The following is a 15,867-nucleotide window of genomic DNA, read 5'->3' on the forward strand; positions in this document are numbered from 1 at the left end:
ACACGGCCCAAAGGACCAGGGGGATTTCTTCACCATCCGCCTTTCCTTTTTCCAGCTTTTTCTTTATGCGGTGATTACCACCTTATTCTTCGGATTCTCGCTTGACCGTTGGCTTTTGGATATCCTGGTGTGGATGTCACCAGATTGATGTTCCATTGAGCATGTAAATTTCTTGTTTCTTTTTCCCACAAATTGCGTGCCATTATCACATACTATTTCAGGGGGGATGCCATATCTACATATGATGTTGTGTTTAATGAATGCTATGACATCCTTCTCCTTGACTTGCCTGTATGATTCAGCTTCTATCCATTTGGAGAAGTAATCAGTCATTGCTAGCATGAAAACCTTTTGTCCGGGCGCTTGAGGTAGTTTTCCTACTATATCCATGCCCCACTTCATAAATGGCCATGGTGCGGATATGGAATGTAGTTCCTCAGATGGCTGATGGATATATGGTCCGTGAATCTGACAAGCTTTGCATTTAGAGCTAAAATCCAGGCAATCGGCTCTCAAGGTAGGCCAATAATAACTCGTTTCGAGTACTTTGCTTGCCAGGCTTCTTCCACCTTTGTGATTTCCACAGTATCCTTCATGGATTTGATAATATCCGCTCGCCTTCCGTGGTTCCAGGCATCCGAGGTACGGCCCGACTGCGATTTCTTAAAAAGCACGTTGTCAATAATAATATATGAAGCAGCTTTTATTTTTAGTGCTCTGGCATCTTGCTTATTTAAGGGAAGGATTCCTGTTGAGCCAATCATAGTAGGGTTTTGTCCAAGAATTAGCAATGTAGATTGGGAAACTCTCATCTTGTTTATTTATTGCAGGTTCTAATAAATGCACGATGGGTATTTTGTCGAAGTCAAGGGGACTAAAGTTGGATCCTAGGCCGGCTAGAGCATCGGCCTGGGTATTCAAATCCCTGGGAATTTGGTCAATATTAAAATTTTGAAATTTTCCTTTTAAAATTTGGACAACGTCCAGATAAAGCATCATTTTGGAGTCTTTTGCAGTATATATCCCATTTACTTGGTTGGAGATAAGAAGGGAATCAGTACGTACCTTTAGGTTTTGCACACCAAGGTCAATACATACCTTTAGTCCGGCTATCGGGGCTTCATATTCTGCCTTATTGTTGGTAGCCTCAAATGCACTGACTTATAGCCTGTACTATCTTATCCCCCGTGGCGATTTTAGTACTAACCCTAGTCCCGTGCCCTCATGTTGGTGCACCATCGACGAATAGGGTCCATTCTAGGTCTGTTTGGTCATTTGGTCGTTTATTCACTTCTTTTATTAGGTCGGGTTCTAGGGTCGGACTAAAATCAGCCACAAAATCAGCTAATGCTTGTGACTTAATTCCTGTCCTTGGTTCAAATATTATATTGTATGTGCTTAGTTGGATCGACCATTTGCACATTCGTCAGGACAATTTCGGTTTCCTAAGTACAGACTTGATAGGAAGATTGGTTCGACTATTATAGGGTGGCTTTCAAAATATGGTCTTAATTTTGTGCAACTCATAATTAAAGCTAAAACATATTTTTCTAGTAGGCCATACCGATCTCTCGCATCCAGCAGAGACTTTTACTTACATAATAGATAGGGTCCGTTGTCCGTCCGCTTCTTTGACCAGGATCGCACCGACAAAGAATTCTGTGGATCGATGTATCTTTGTCGTGGGTTCATCTTTGACTGGTTTTGCAAGCAAGGGAGGAGAGGATAGATATATTTTCGTGTCTTCAAAGGCAAACTGATGATCGTGGGTCCATTGAAAGTCCTTGTTCTTCCTTAGCAGGTTATAAAACGATTTGCATCTTTCTGATGATCTTGAAATGAATCTGTTCAGGTCGCTATTCTTCGTCGTACTTTTGTATGTCTTTGACTGTCTTTGGTGGTTCTAGCTCCAGGATAGCTTTGATCCTGTTCAGTGGTGGCTTTTATTCCTCTTTTTGTCACCATGTAGCCCAGAATTTGCCTGCCGAGACTCCGAAGTGGCATTTTTGTGGGTTGAGCTTCATATTGAATTTTTCCAGTATTTGAAAGGCTACTTCCGGGTCTTTGACGTGGTCTTCTGCCTTTTTTGACTTGACTACCATGTCATCTATGTAGACTTCCATGGTGTCTCCTATCTGATCTTTGAACATCATGTTGACTAGCCTTTGGTAGGTTGCACCTGCATTTTTAATCCAAAGGGCATAGCAAAGATAACAATATATACCTCTTTCAAGTGATGAAAGTCGTGCTTTCGTGTCTGCTGGGTGCATTTTTATCTCGATTGAATACCGGAGGCATCCATGAATGTCAACATTTCGTGGCTGCAGTGGCATCTACCATTGCATCGATGTGTGGTAGTGGAAATGGATCTTTTGGGCAAGCTTTGTTTAAGTCGGTGTAATCTACACAGACTCTCCATTTGCCATTTTTCTTTTGGACGACTACCACGTTTGCAAGCCAGTCAGGGTACATTAATTCCTTGATCATTCCCATGTCCAAGAACTTGTCAACTTCTTAGTTGATGATTTCATGCCTCTCAAAGCAAATTTTCTTCTCTTTTCAGACACGGGCTTAAAGGATTTGTCAATGTTTAACTTATGAGTAATAACATCAGCATCTATACCAGTCATATCAAAATGTGACCAAGCAAAACAAGACATTTTAGTTTTAAGAAAGTCAGATTATCTTGTCGATTGAATCGGGTGCATCCGACCCTACGAGTACTTTCTGTCAGGGAATTCGGGTCTAATATGACCTCTCCTGTTTCTATCCGTGATTGTGCTACAAATTCTTCCCCGACAGGTGACTTTAATTGCTATGCAAGGGACTTACCTGACTTTGAGGGTTTCAAAGCCCGAGTGTAACATTCCCGAGTCTGTCCTCTGTTCTCCCCGATGGTGGTTATCCCCATTCTGTTGGAATTTTCACGCATTGATGGTATGTTGATGGGATTGCTTTGACATTGTGGATCCATGGTCCGCCTGTGATTACATTATACGAGGATAGGCAATCCATTACTCCAAATCTCTCATATGAAGCCACGCCTTCCACATAGGTAGGTAAGCTGATTTCTCCCAAGGTGTTCTTTGTTTCTCCACCGAATCCAACCAGACGCTGGATTTCTTGATGATCTTCCCTTCGTCTATCTTCATAGCTTTAAGGACGTCAAGCATCACCAGGTTGATTGAATTGCCTCCGTCTATCGGATTCTTGACACCTTTGTCGTGCCGATTTGCATGGTGATTACCAGTGTCATGGTGTAGATCTCGATATTCCTTGGAGATCCGAGTCATCAAAGGTAATAGCAGGCAATGACTTGGGCCTGGGAGGAGGTTGGAGTCCTGGATTCCCCGGATATTCTTTTGGCGGCCGAGCCGGTCGGACACGTATTTTCGATCCTCCATTTATGAATTTGACTTCATAGATGGGGGGAGGAGGAGGAGGGTCTCTGCTGCTTCCTGAGTCTCTCTTGTTTTGTCCTTCATCTTTGTTCTTTGGCTGCTGGATTATGTCTTTCAAGTAGCCTTTCTTTAGAAGATATGCCACTTGTTTCCTGAGTTGGATGCATTCCTCTGTGGTGTGTCCGATGTCCTGATGGAAGTCACACCATCTGGTTGGATCTTTCCTGGGGTTATCAGATTTCTTTGGCCATCTAACTGTGTCTCCCAGGTTTTCCAGGCGTTTGATTAATCCTGCAGTATTAATAGAGAAGTTATATTCAGGAATAGTTGGGAGGTTAGAAAGGTTACCTTTATGTTCTTGTGCCATATTAACTTCGGATCGTTCGGGCCTGGAATAGGTGCCGATCCGGGATTGCTTCCTTTCGGTAGGAACTTTTCCCGTTAGTGTGTCCATAGCCTTGCTTTCCTCCGGATGAGTTCGTTCTGAAGTTGAGGTCTTCTTCCAATCTGACATGCTCTAAAGCGATGGATTGAACAATGGCAAAGGTTGGACATGCTTTCTTGGTCGATCGCATAGATGTCACCGTCAAGCAGGACTCCTTGCCTCGAATGCTTCTACCGCTGTTTCTTCATCGCATCCGGGAATGGCCACCTTTTCTTTGACAAACCGCCAGGAATTCTTTGAGGGATTCTTCAGGAAGTTGCTTTACCCCGAATAGGTTATCGGGTCTCTTGGCCATATCTCTCGCTACTTGCGAATTGTTGATTGAAGGCATTGATCAATTCTGCAAAATTCTTGATACCTCCATTTGGGAGATTGATGAACCATTGTAATGTCGCTCCGGTCGTGGTTGTACCAAAGCCTTTGCACATGCAGACTTGCCTGAGTTCACTGGGTATTGAGGCAGCCAACATTTTTTGTTTGAATATGGCAACATGATTTTGTGAATCAGAGGTTCCATCATAAGTTCTCATGGATGGAACAGTAAATTTCTTGGGAAGATCAATCTTTGCAATTTCATCTGCAAAGGGTGAATCTGCAAAGCTGTCAACTTCTACTTGACCACGTGGTCCGGCACTCCGGTATATTTTCTATTTTATTGTGGAGTTTTTGGATTTCCTGAAGCATAGCCATCATTATTGCTGCTTCAGTTTTGTTTGTCTCATCATTGGGAATGGTTGGAGTGCCGGATAATGTATCCTTCTCCGGGGTTCCAAAATTAGAGAAGTCTATGTTTTTGATAATGGATGAGAATGGAGTTCCTGGTTCGAATCTGGTCCTGGAACCCGAAGCCTGATTTTCTAATTTCTTTTTCAGGCTAGACTCAGATTCCTTCAGCCTATTGATTTCTGCTTCAGCCTGAGCTGCCTTCTCTTGGATTGTTTCCAATTCTTTGATCTTGGCCAGGGCAGCCGCTAATTGTTGTTCTGCGGTGAGTTCCACCATTTTTGTGTGTGAATATTAAATGAAAGATGATAAGGAGAATTTTATTGGTTGAAGAACTAGATGCCCCACGGTGGGCGCCAATTGTTTTACCAGGATTTTCCCTGAATGGGTCCGGCTTGATTGAAAGATAAGATGGGTATCTAGCTCTATATGTTTGGAGTATTTATAAATGAATTACAAAGAATGACTATGTGAAAAGAATAATGCTTATGCTATTTGAATAAACTGAATACAAGTTTGGTAATTGGATGATCGTAAAATAACAAGTAGTGAAGTAATCTTATATTGATGAATGAATTTACAAATGCTAGATCACAATATTTATAGTCATAATCATGAACGTTGTATTGATCTCCAACGTTCTTCTCTTTTGTCGGGGTTGTTGCCGGATTAATAGGGCGCATTCCCTATTAATTCGGTTGACTGGTTCTTCTCCAACTGATTCTTAGCCTTTTCCCCTTTTGCACGTCTAAGTTCATGGATGATGTAGTCCCATAATTAGTCTTGGTCTTCCTTGAGAATAGGACACGGTTATTTGACTTATACAATCGTATTTCTTGTTTATCTTCTTAATCCAAATTTCGCTTTTAATAATCTGCCAAGCTATTCTATACTGACCATCAGGCTTCTCTTCCAGGATTTAGTAGCCTGCTTGCCATAATATTCTTCAACAGCTAAATAATAGTTAGTTTTGTCCGGTCTTTGTTTTCTTCAATCAGCCTTGTAAGGTCAGGCCAGGTTATGGTCAGGCCAGGTTAATCTGGGCCTAACACCAACCATTTGAGATACCAAAACATCAAAACTTTCAAGGATTTAACCGTACTAGGAACGCGAATTGAAGATGACATCCGTAAAGGGCTCTTGTCGAAAACGGTAGGTCGAGGATATCAAGGCTCAACAAGTCGTTCTTACGGCTCCACTAGCAAGACCGATGAAGTTAACCTTCTCGAGCCATCCAAGAAGAGTACCCCACCAAGGAAATTCACAAATCTTGGGGACACTTACTCCAATGCTCTAAAGAGGTTAATGAAGCAAGGCAAACTCCAACCCATAGGACCTACTCCCGAACCAGAAAAGAAATCCAAGTTCTGGGATGAGAACTCGTACTGTGAATACCATAGGGGTAAGGGGCATGACACAGAAAAATGCTACAAATTAAAGAATGTGCTTCAAGACATGATAGAGGATGGTCGACTACCAATACCGCCGGGAGGTAAACCCAACAACACTCAGAATCCTCTTGGAATTCTAGTGATCACAAGTGAAGAATCTACCTTAGATTGTTCACATCTCATTTCTCCAGTTGAAAATGAAATCCACGCAATCGAGAATGAAGGGTTCTACTCTACTATCTCCCCTACCATTTCCGACTTCATCACATGGGCAAGAAGTGTGGATAGGCAAGTTTGGGAATTGGAAAATGTGGTGACAACTCTACATGACCCTAATGCGACACCTAAAGCACATGCGCCACTAATTTTCTCTCAAAACGCTACCATGCAAGAAATAGTCGCCGTGGTTGATAAACTAGGCGACCAAATCACACAATTAGAAGACGAGATCATGAGAATGAGGAAACTAGCTACAATCAATGGGGTTTGGGCCGATGATGATGAAGACGAGTATCTCATTGAACACTCCCTAGTCAAGGAAATAGTCCAAAATGGTGAAGACCAAGATGTGGACCATCTAACTCGTTCGGGGCGCCCATATCAAAATACTACTCAAAATGGTCCAACCAACGTTGTCACACCAAACGATAACGAAGATGACTCCACTGATCATTTTCTCAAGCAATTACAGAAGACAAAGGCTGATCTTTCAGTCTCGCAACTAGTAGCAAGCTCATTCCCACATCGCCAAGCTTTACTGCAAGCTTTGGCCAAACTAAGTGTAGCGCATAACTCCACACCCGACGATGTAGTCAACTTGGTCTTCCAAGAATCACCAAAGCTAAGTAATCCTATTACTTTCTCAGACGAAGATTTGCCACCTCTTGGCGCTACTCATAACTTGGCTCTCTACATCACCGTCATTTGCTTGAAGAAGAATGTGCCAATGACCTTGGTCGATGATGGCTCCGCGGTCAACGTCATACCCCTCAAAACGGCATACAAACTAGGCATGAAAGAGTCGGATTGGACCCCTACCAATCAAGGTGTTCGCGCATATGATGGTACACGACGAAAGGTAGTAGGACTCGTTAACCTAACCATAGCCACAGGGCTAATTGAGCGAAAGGTTAACTTCCAAATAGTGGACATTGAAGCTTCCTTCAACATACTTCTGGGAAGACCTTGGATTCACGCTTCCAAAGCGGTAACATCCACCCTTCACCAAAAGATCAAGATCCCACTAAATGGCAAAGTGGTGACGATCACTTCGTCACCCATCAAGGCGATAATCGAAAAGAAGTCAAACAATCAAGTCCTTGCGGATCCAGTATATGAACTTGGGGGCTTTCAAAGCATAAGTGTCATAGAAAGTGAATCGGCACCCCTATACTACGATCCCTACTCCAACTTGGTGGTCAACCACATACTCAAATCCCAGGGATACTTCCCTGGAATGCCTTTAAACCCTGTCCGAAGAAACACCTTCGCATCATACAAGGAAGGCAACTCAAAAAGAATACCACTTGGCCTAGGATACAAGCCCACTAAAGAGGAAGTTCTCGAGATGCTCGCTCAAGTTCAAAACCGTAAGTACGTAGGAGTCCAAATGCGACCCTATCTCCCTACCCTAAATGGATACTTCGCTAGGGAAGGAAGCCAAGAACTCTTTCACGGATTTCCCGAACCTTGGCATTATCTCGAAAGGAAGCTAGCCGAAATCGAGATCTTTCACGATTGCTACTTCATTCCTCCAGAAACGGTTCCTACCGTCAAAGCCCGTCAAGCACCTTGCTTAGACGAACAAGATGTTAGTCTACTATTTGGAGAAGATCGATTTGTTAAAGCCGCGCAGGATGAGATCATTACTATGATACTTCAAGACGATCACTTCAACCCTACCGCGTTAATCACAGAAACAAACGCGAACCAGCAGAAAGGATGGAGAAAGTCAATCAAGTGGACCAACAATCAAGGAAGACTCTTCAAGCTCACCACTGGAGAAGGAGAGATGTTCAAAGGAGAACCAGAAGACGATGAATTCGAGTCAGAGTCAGAGTCGGAGTCAGAGTCAGAGTCTAGAGAAGTCGCTAAGGAGTCTCCTCCTGTCGTCATCCCCATTCCCTTTGTTTCTCCTAGCTTAGTTTCAAATATTAACAGTAGTTCGGGAAATGTCCCAACAACTGTCCCTTTACCGCCACTGACCACAGATCAGATGGCTTCTTTGTTTCAACTTTTCTCAAACTTTAATATGAATAAATCAGGTTCTTCTTACTCTTCGTGTTATATTGAGTGCAATTCTGTTTACGATGATACTGAGGATGACCCAGACCCAGACACAATTGAGATACCTCCCTACATAGCCAAAGAAATACTACAAGAGGGGGAAGGGGGACCAGTAATAGAGAACACCGAACCCATCAATGTAGGAACCGAACTAGAACCCCAAGAACTTAGGATAGGGACTACCTTGAGCTCCACCGAAAGGGCCAGTTTCATAGACCTCCTAAACGAGTTCAAAGACGTTTTCGCTTGGTCCTACAAAGACATGCCAGGGATCGACAGGGATATCGCCGAACATAGAATCCCAATTAAGCCAGGTTTCAAACCTGTGAAACTGAAGCTTCGTCGAATGAGAACAGAATGGGCTCTCAAGATTAAGGAAGAAGTCGATAAGCAATTCAAAGCCGGGTTCATCAAAGTTTCCGAGTACTCTGACTAGGTAGCCAACATAGTACCTGTACCCAAAAAGGATGGGTGAATCCGTGTTTGTGTTGATTTTAGAGACTTAAACAAAGCAAGTCCTAAAGATGACTTTCCTCTACCACATATCGACATATTGGTGGACAATACCGCAGATCACTCGCTACTATCCTTCATGGATGGGTACGCGGGTTACAACCAAATAAAGATGGCCATAGAAGACATGCATAAGACCGCCTTTGTCACTTAATGGGGAACCTATTGCTATACGGTTATGCCGTTTGGGTTAATCAACGTCGGCGCTACATATCAACGCACCGCAACTACACTCTTACATGACATGATGCACAAAGAAGTTGAGGTATACGTAGACGACATGATTGTCAAATCCAAGGATAGAGAAGGGCATATTGCGAACATTCGCAAATTTTTCGCACGGCTACGAAAGTACAACATGAGACTCAATCCTCAGAAGTGCGCATTCGGAGTAACATCTGGCAAACTCCTAGGTTACAACGTTAGCCAACGAGGTATAGAAATAGACCCTTCCAAGATCAAGGCTCTGATCGAAATGCCGCAACCTTAAACAGAAAAAGAAGTCAGAGGATTCCTGGGAAAAGTACAATATATAAGTCGATTCATATCGAAACTCACCACGATTTGCGAACCCATCTTCAAGAAGCTCAGGAAAACAGATCACACCATGTGGGATGATGACTGTCAAAAGGCATTTGACCGAATCAAGGAGATATTAGCTAAACCACCCGTGCTCATGCCACCTCAACGAGATCAACCTCTTGGTTTATATCTCACAGTAACCGAAACAGCCATGGGCGCCATGCTAGCTCAAACCGTAGGAAAAGAGGAAAGGGCTATCTACTACCTTAGTAAGAATTTCTTAGAGTACGAGTGCAAATATTCACAACTCGAAAAGACATGCCTCGCTCTTGTGTGGGCAACGAAGAAGCTACGACATTACATGCTTAGCTACTCCGTCAAAATATACTCCAAAATGGATCCAGTCAAATACCTCTTCGAGAAACCCGTTCTCAACGGACGATTAGCAAGATGGACTTTGATGCTCTCAGAGTTCGACCTCAAATACGTGCCTCTAAAAGTAATAAAAGGGCGCGCCATTGCCGAATTCTTCGCAGAAAATCCCATCAATGATGCACAAACAATAGACACTTGGTCATTTCCAGACGAGGATATACTCCAAACCGATGTAGACTCCTGGGACCTTTACTTTGATGGAGCATCAAAATTAAGAGGATTTGGAATAGGAGTGTTGCTCATTTCTCCTAAAGGCGAGCATACACCAATCTCTGTCAAACTCAACTTCGAGGTGACAAACAATGCTGCAGAATACGAAGCTTGTCTCATTGGACTACAAGCGGCAGTGAGCCTAGGCATTAAAAACCTCCGAGTACATGGGGATTCATCCCTGATAATCAATCAAGTTACGGGATCATGGAAAATCCGAAGCGAAAGCTTAGCACCTTATCAAGCCAGAATAGACCAAGTTGCCCAATTCTTTGATCACGTGACCTATCTACACCTACCTCGGGAAGAAAATCAATTTGCAGATGCTCTTGCAAAACTTGCATCCTTGATTAATATGCCAGATGACATGGTGGAAATGCCTTTATGTATCGAACGACGGTCAGAGCCGGCTTATGTCCATCAAATCACCGACGAAGAGGAAATCACACAGGAACCCTGGTTCCAAGCAATCCTAAATTTCAAGCTCAACGGTACCTATCCACCGGATATGGACAAAAGGGGACAACGTGTTATACGCCTACTAGCTTCCCAATACGTTCTCATGCAGGGAGAGTTATACAAAAGAACACCTCTTGGTGTAATCCTACGTCGCCTTGATCATTCACAGGCACGGAAAGTGATGGAAGAAGTCCATGATGGAGAATACGGTCCTCACATGAGTGGGCCCATGATGGCAAAGAAAATCACACATTTGGGGTATTATTGGACCACAATGGAATCCGATTGCATCAAATATGTAAGACATTGCCACAACTGCCAAATCTTCGGGAATGTACAGCATGTCCCTCCTTCGTTGCTTTATACAATGACATCTCCTTGGCCATTTTCTGCCTGGGGAATTGACATAATCGGGAAGATAACCCCAGCTGGAACAGGAGGTCACTGTTTCATCCTAGTGGCAATCGACTATTTCACCAAATGGGTCGAAGCGGCTTCCTACACTAGTCTCACGGCTAAACATGTGGCAAAGTTCATACAAAACAACATCATCTGTCGATACGGTTGCCCACACGAGATCATTAGTGATAATGGATCACATTTCCAAGCTGAGACTGAGCAATTGCTAGCCAAGCACAAAATTAGGCATCACCACTCTTCGCCACATAGACCACAGACTAATGGTGCGGTAGAGGCGGTAAACAAGAACGTTGTCACAATTCTCAAGAAAATGATTGACAACTATCGAGATTGGCCAAGCAAGATACCCTTTGCTTTGTGGGGATACCGCACATCTGTTAGGACGCCCACTGGGGCCACCCCTTTCTATTTGACATATGGCATGGAAGCTGTACAACCAGTCGAGTTAGAAATACCATCGTTGTGTATCTTACTAGAAAGTCAAATCCCGGAAGCTGATTGGAAGAGGGATAGATATGAAGAACTCATCCTCCTGGATGAACGTAGGCTACGCGCCTTGCATAATGTCCAACCATATCAAGCACGTATCAAATGAGCCTTCAACAAAAGGGTCAAGCCAAGGAACATCAAGGAAGGAGACTTAGTACTCAAGTCGGTTAGAGCTCTTTTACCTGTCGATCCACGGGGAAAATTAAAACCTAATTGGGCCGGACCATTTCTAGTCAAGTCCATACTTCCAGGGGGTGCGGTTAGAATCATAGACCTAGATGGGAATGAATTTGCCAACCCGACAAACCTCGACCAACTAAAACGGTATTATGCCTAGAATAGGAACAAAAACGCGCCTCGCGTAACCTCACGTGTCGCTCTTGTGGCACTAAATAAACGGCCCCTAGCCAAGCTGAAATAAGCTAATGTCACTCTGCTCTTGCATTTTGACAAACTTGTCATCCTCATATCATCAAATAAACTAAATTTGCACCTTCAGAGTAAGTAAAAAGCGCATGCTCATTTTCTAAGTTCATTACAAGCTCTTACTTAGAACAATTATTCTTTTACATTTACTCTAACTACGCGCAAGGGTTTGATTTCATTTTCTTAATGAATACGTAAGCAATCCTTCACAGGATATAACCCATTAATTTCAAAATGTAAATAGAAGGACATTTGCATTGCATTTGGAATTCGACAAGGATAATAGAAAATCACATGTGTTTCATAACCAATTACCCTCTTTTATTCATTTCTAATAATAATACGTCACATAATAATAATAATGCCAAGTAAAAAATAAAAATAGTCTAGGATTCTAAAAACCCCACCTTCTTATTACAATAATAATAATAGTAAATAATAATAAAGACTTGGGCTATTCCTCCATCTTCCCTTTGCCCTTGTCATTCTTGTCATACTTCTTGTCACGACCTCGAGCCGGACGCTCTTGCGCCACTTCAGACCTAATCACCAATGGTCTTTCTCGAGGCCTAACCTTCCCATTCTTGTCAATCACTTTGTCCATGACAGGAGAGGTCTTCGGTTTCTTCGAAGGATGAACAACTCGAAACCCGGCTTCCTCCTCTCCCTCAGTCAGATGCTTCTCTTTCTCCTTTTCCACTTCGCGCACCTTGTAGTCAACGGGCTCGCGCTTCCTCAATCTCTCGCGCTCCTCCGGAGTAGTAGCCTTCCTCCATCGCAAGTAGGAATCTGACACCCATAAGGCACTAACAGAAGAGTTCAAGAACCATACATTTCTTTGAGCCCATTTAATGGCCCACTCCCTTCAACTCTCAGTAGTAAGCGCCACGGCAGTCTGCGGGACAGTGTCAAGCTTCGGGATCATCTGCTTCATTCCAACTTGTCTCATCAACCTCTCTGGGAAGATGCATACCATGAATTCCAAGCCAGGAATACGCACAGATCGGGTAGGATCCAAGGAAGATACTCCAGTGACAGATTTGAGGTGCCACCATGGTACAATCCACCTAATCAAGAGGCCATCATCACTCTTCAATTTATTCTCCCAATAATTGCAAACCCGAGTGAAATCCACCATGTAAAGCTTGGTCCTCATTGCAATCTTACGAGCATGATAAGAAGGAACATGAACTGGGGGCTCGATCAATCAAAGGCGCTCCATAAGCCAAACCTACCAAAAGCGGGTATTAGAACGAAAAAAAAAAAAAAAAAAAAAAAAAAAAAAAAAAAAAAAAAAAAGAAGAAGAAGAAGAAGAAGAAAAAACAAAATGTGTTCTTTTACCTGCAGAATAATGGGACTTCCCAAATACGGTAGGTCGTGATTGGCTTTCCTATTATCCAAGCCCAATAGGATCTCTCCTAAGCATAAACAAGCTTGGCTCCTGCGCAGCTCCAGTTGCTCAACTAGGCCCAGGAGACGGGGATCACCTCTCAAGTCTTCATCAACATGCCCTTGAAGGACATATACATGCAACAAGCAAAACCCGAATGCCCTTCGCCTAGCAACATAAGAAATGGTGCGGTCGGCCCTGTTAATGAATCGGTCAATGAAGTCCAACATTCGCACTCCTTTTAAGGTCACTAAATGATCCACCTCAAGTCTTGTCAACCCAAGCAAGTCTCTAAATTTGTTCTTATACCCTTGTGAAGTAGAAGGAATGGCAGGCAAGTGTTCTGGGTCCCACCCACCGATCGCATCAATTTCTTCAGGAAATGGGCAAATGTCACCTCCGGGGAACGCAAAAACATGATAATTCGGGTCCCAATAATCAAGACAAGCATCTAAGAATGGTTTGACAACCTTGATAAGCTTCAAACTCAACAAAGATCCAAGATTATAGGCGCCCATGTCGTGTTTCTCCATGTTGGAAAACTCCTTGGTCCACTCTTTTAGGCGAATCTCCAAAGTTTTCATGATGAGTGATTATATTGAGAATTTTATGTAATAAGACGAAGAAGAGACGGAAGAATTGTGTGAATAAAAGCTCTATCGACGTCTCTATTTATAATAAAATCTGTTTCCTAAAATCTGCCAGAACAAATACGCCTGGGAACAGCGCAAAGACTGGCCTCGCGCCTCTTCAAAGGACGACGACTCATCCGCGCCTCTTCCTCAAAGAAGGTTTCTGTGATTTTCCGCGTTGGATCTTTCCTAAATTCCTTGGCGAATAATTTCCTATTCCTATGGGTTATTGTTTTGGTAAATACGTAAAAATTGTCATATTTCGTGTTTCCTAAATCCGCGGGCACGCATTTCGAGGCAATATCAGCATTTTCGTCATTTTAACACACTTGTATATTTTCATTTTAGGAAATAATTTTCATTTTAACATAATTTATTTCAAAACATATATATATTTCCTTTATATTTATTTATTTCTTTTAATCATTTTCATTTCTAACTTATAGGTTTATATTTTTTTCATTTTTTTTTGGGGGGTAACCCTCCCTACCGTCCGGTCATTTCCGGCACTTTTTTTGCATTTTTGCATTCTTTTGAATCATTTGTTTTGCGCTAATTTAGGCCATATGTATATACAAATATATGTTCTACGTGATTTCTATGTAAATTTCGGCAGCATGACGGCATAAACCGTCATCTACCAAACTTGTTCAAAGCTAACCTGCAGGTACAAGCAACGCAACCCAGCAGCAAAGGCACTCAGGCCATCATATATACAACCAAAAAAGGGGAAATGTACAACAAACTGGGGGCTCGAGCCCCAAGCAAAGTCCAAAATGTCCAAAATGAAGGTCCAGAAATGTACAAATGTGCAAGATACAGCCAACAACAAAACAAAACTACTGCCGGTCGCCCTCTAGCTCCGCAACTCTCGCCTTGAGAGAAGCAACCTCAGCGTCGCGAACCTCGAGCTCCCTCAACAAGCGAGTTGTCTCTTCCCGAGACTGGGCCAACTCTCGCTCCAGCTCACGATCCCCCTGCAAGCAACAAAATTGGCTCATGTCAATCATCTCAAGCAATTATAAGAAAAGTTGGAGAATCAAAGTTCAAAAATGAAATAAAGAAAGGTTTATACCTGACGACCTCAACCGCCGACAAGTGCCTTGATGACAGTAGCTCGCAGCCGGTTGGTCACCCTCCATAACGCCATAAACCGAGACGGCGCGACCTGCATTTTCAAAAAGAAGTTCTCAATAATTGAATAAGTTCAACCAAATGTGTTCTTACACAAAACATCATGCAAATTAGAGGCTCACCCTCCGAATCAGATGCTGCCAATCGTCCAGGCCAGCATCCGTCACAGCCACGTCAAAGTCACGCAGCTCGGAGATCGTCGTCCTCCCGGTCGCGTCAGTGTACTCGAGGGTCTCGGGGTACTCTGGGGGCTCGATGCCCGCCGCCTCAACCTCCTGCAATTCCAAATATTTCTCATTAATCGATGATCTTTAATCGTATTCTCAAAATCAGCAAAATAAAGAAGAGTAAAGATGCTCACCACAACCGGTCTGTACGCCAACCTTCCGTAGAGGAACGCCGAGTAGTCCTCGCCAGGAAGAAGGAGGGCGTCACCACCAACGCCAGCCAGGTCAGCCTCCCTCTCAGCCTCAGAAGGCTCCCTGAACATCGTCCTAGGAGGATCGATGGGAACCGTCAAGACATCCCGAGAGCACTGACGAGCCAAGCGCTCGACCAAGTACCACACAGGACCCATCAACGTCCTCAACAACAGCCGGCTCGAGCTCCTAGGTCGAAGGACCTCAGCCACAAAAGGAGGCGCGCCAGCGTACTCCGCCCAAGGCCTGGGCACCCACTGGGAAAAGACAAACAAGGAATCATTCTTATGATCGGTTAAAAGCAATGAAGAAGCTAAACGAATACAAGTGAGATGCTCACGCTGTCCAGCTGAAGAGCGTTCACGTCCCACCGGTAGACACCGTGAGAGGAACGCTTGCTCCTCGTCCGACACATCACCCAATCCCTCACGACGGGATAGGCCTTCTCCAGCGGCTTCGTCCTCTTGGGCGAGAGGCTCGGAAAGTAGGAGTACACCCACGCCTGTGAAGCAAGATAGTCAATAACGATCTTTCGTAATTTAATAAGGAAAAGAATTGATTTTAGTCTAAA

This window comes from Silene latifolia, chromosome 4 (assembly GCF_048544455.1).
Source record: "Silene latifolia isolate original U9 population chromosome 4, ASM4854445v1, whole genome shotgun sequence".
NCBI classification, from domain to species: Eukaryota; Viridiplantae; Streptophyta; class Magnoliopsida; order Caryophyllales; family Caryophyllaceae; genus Silene; species Silene latifolia.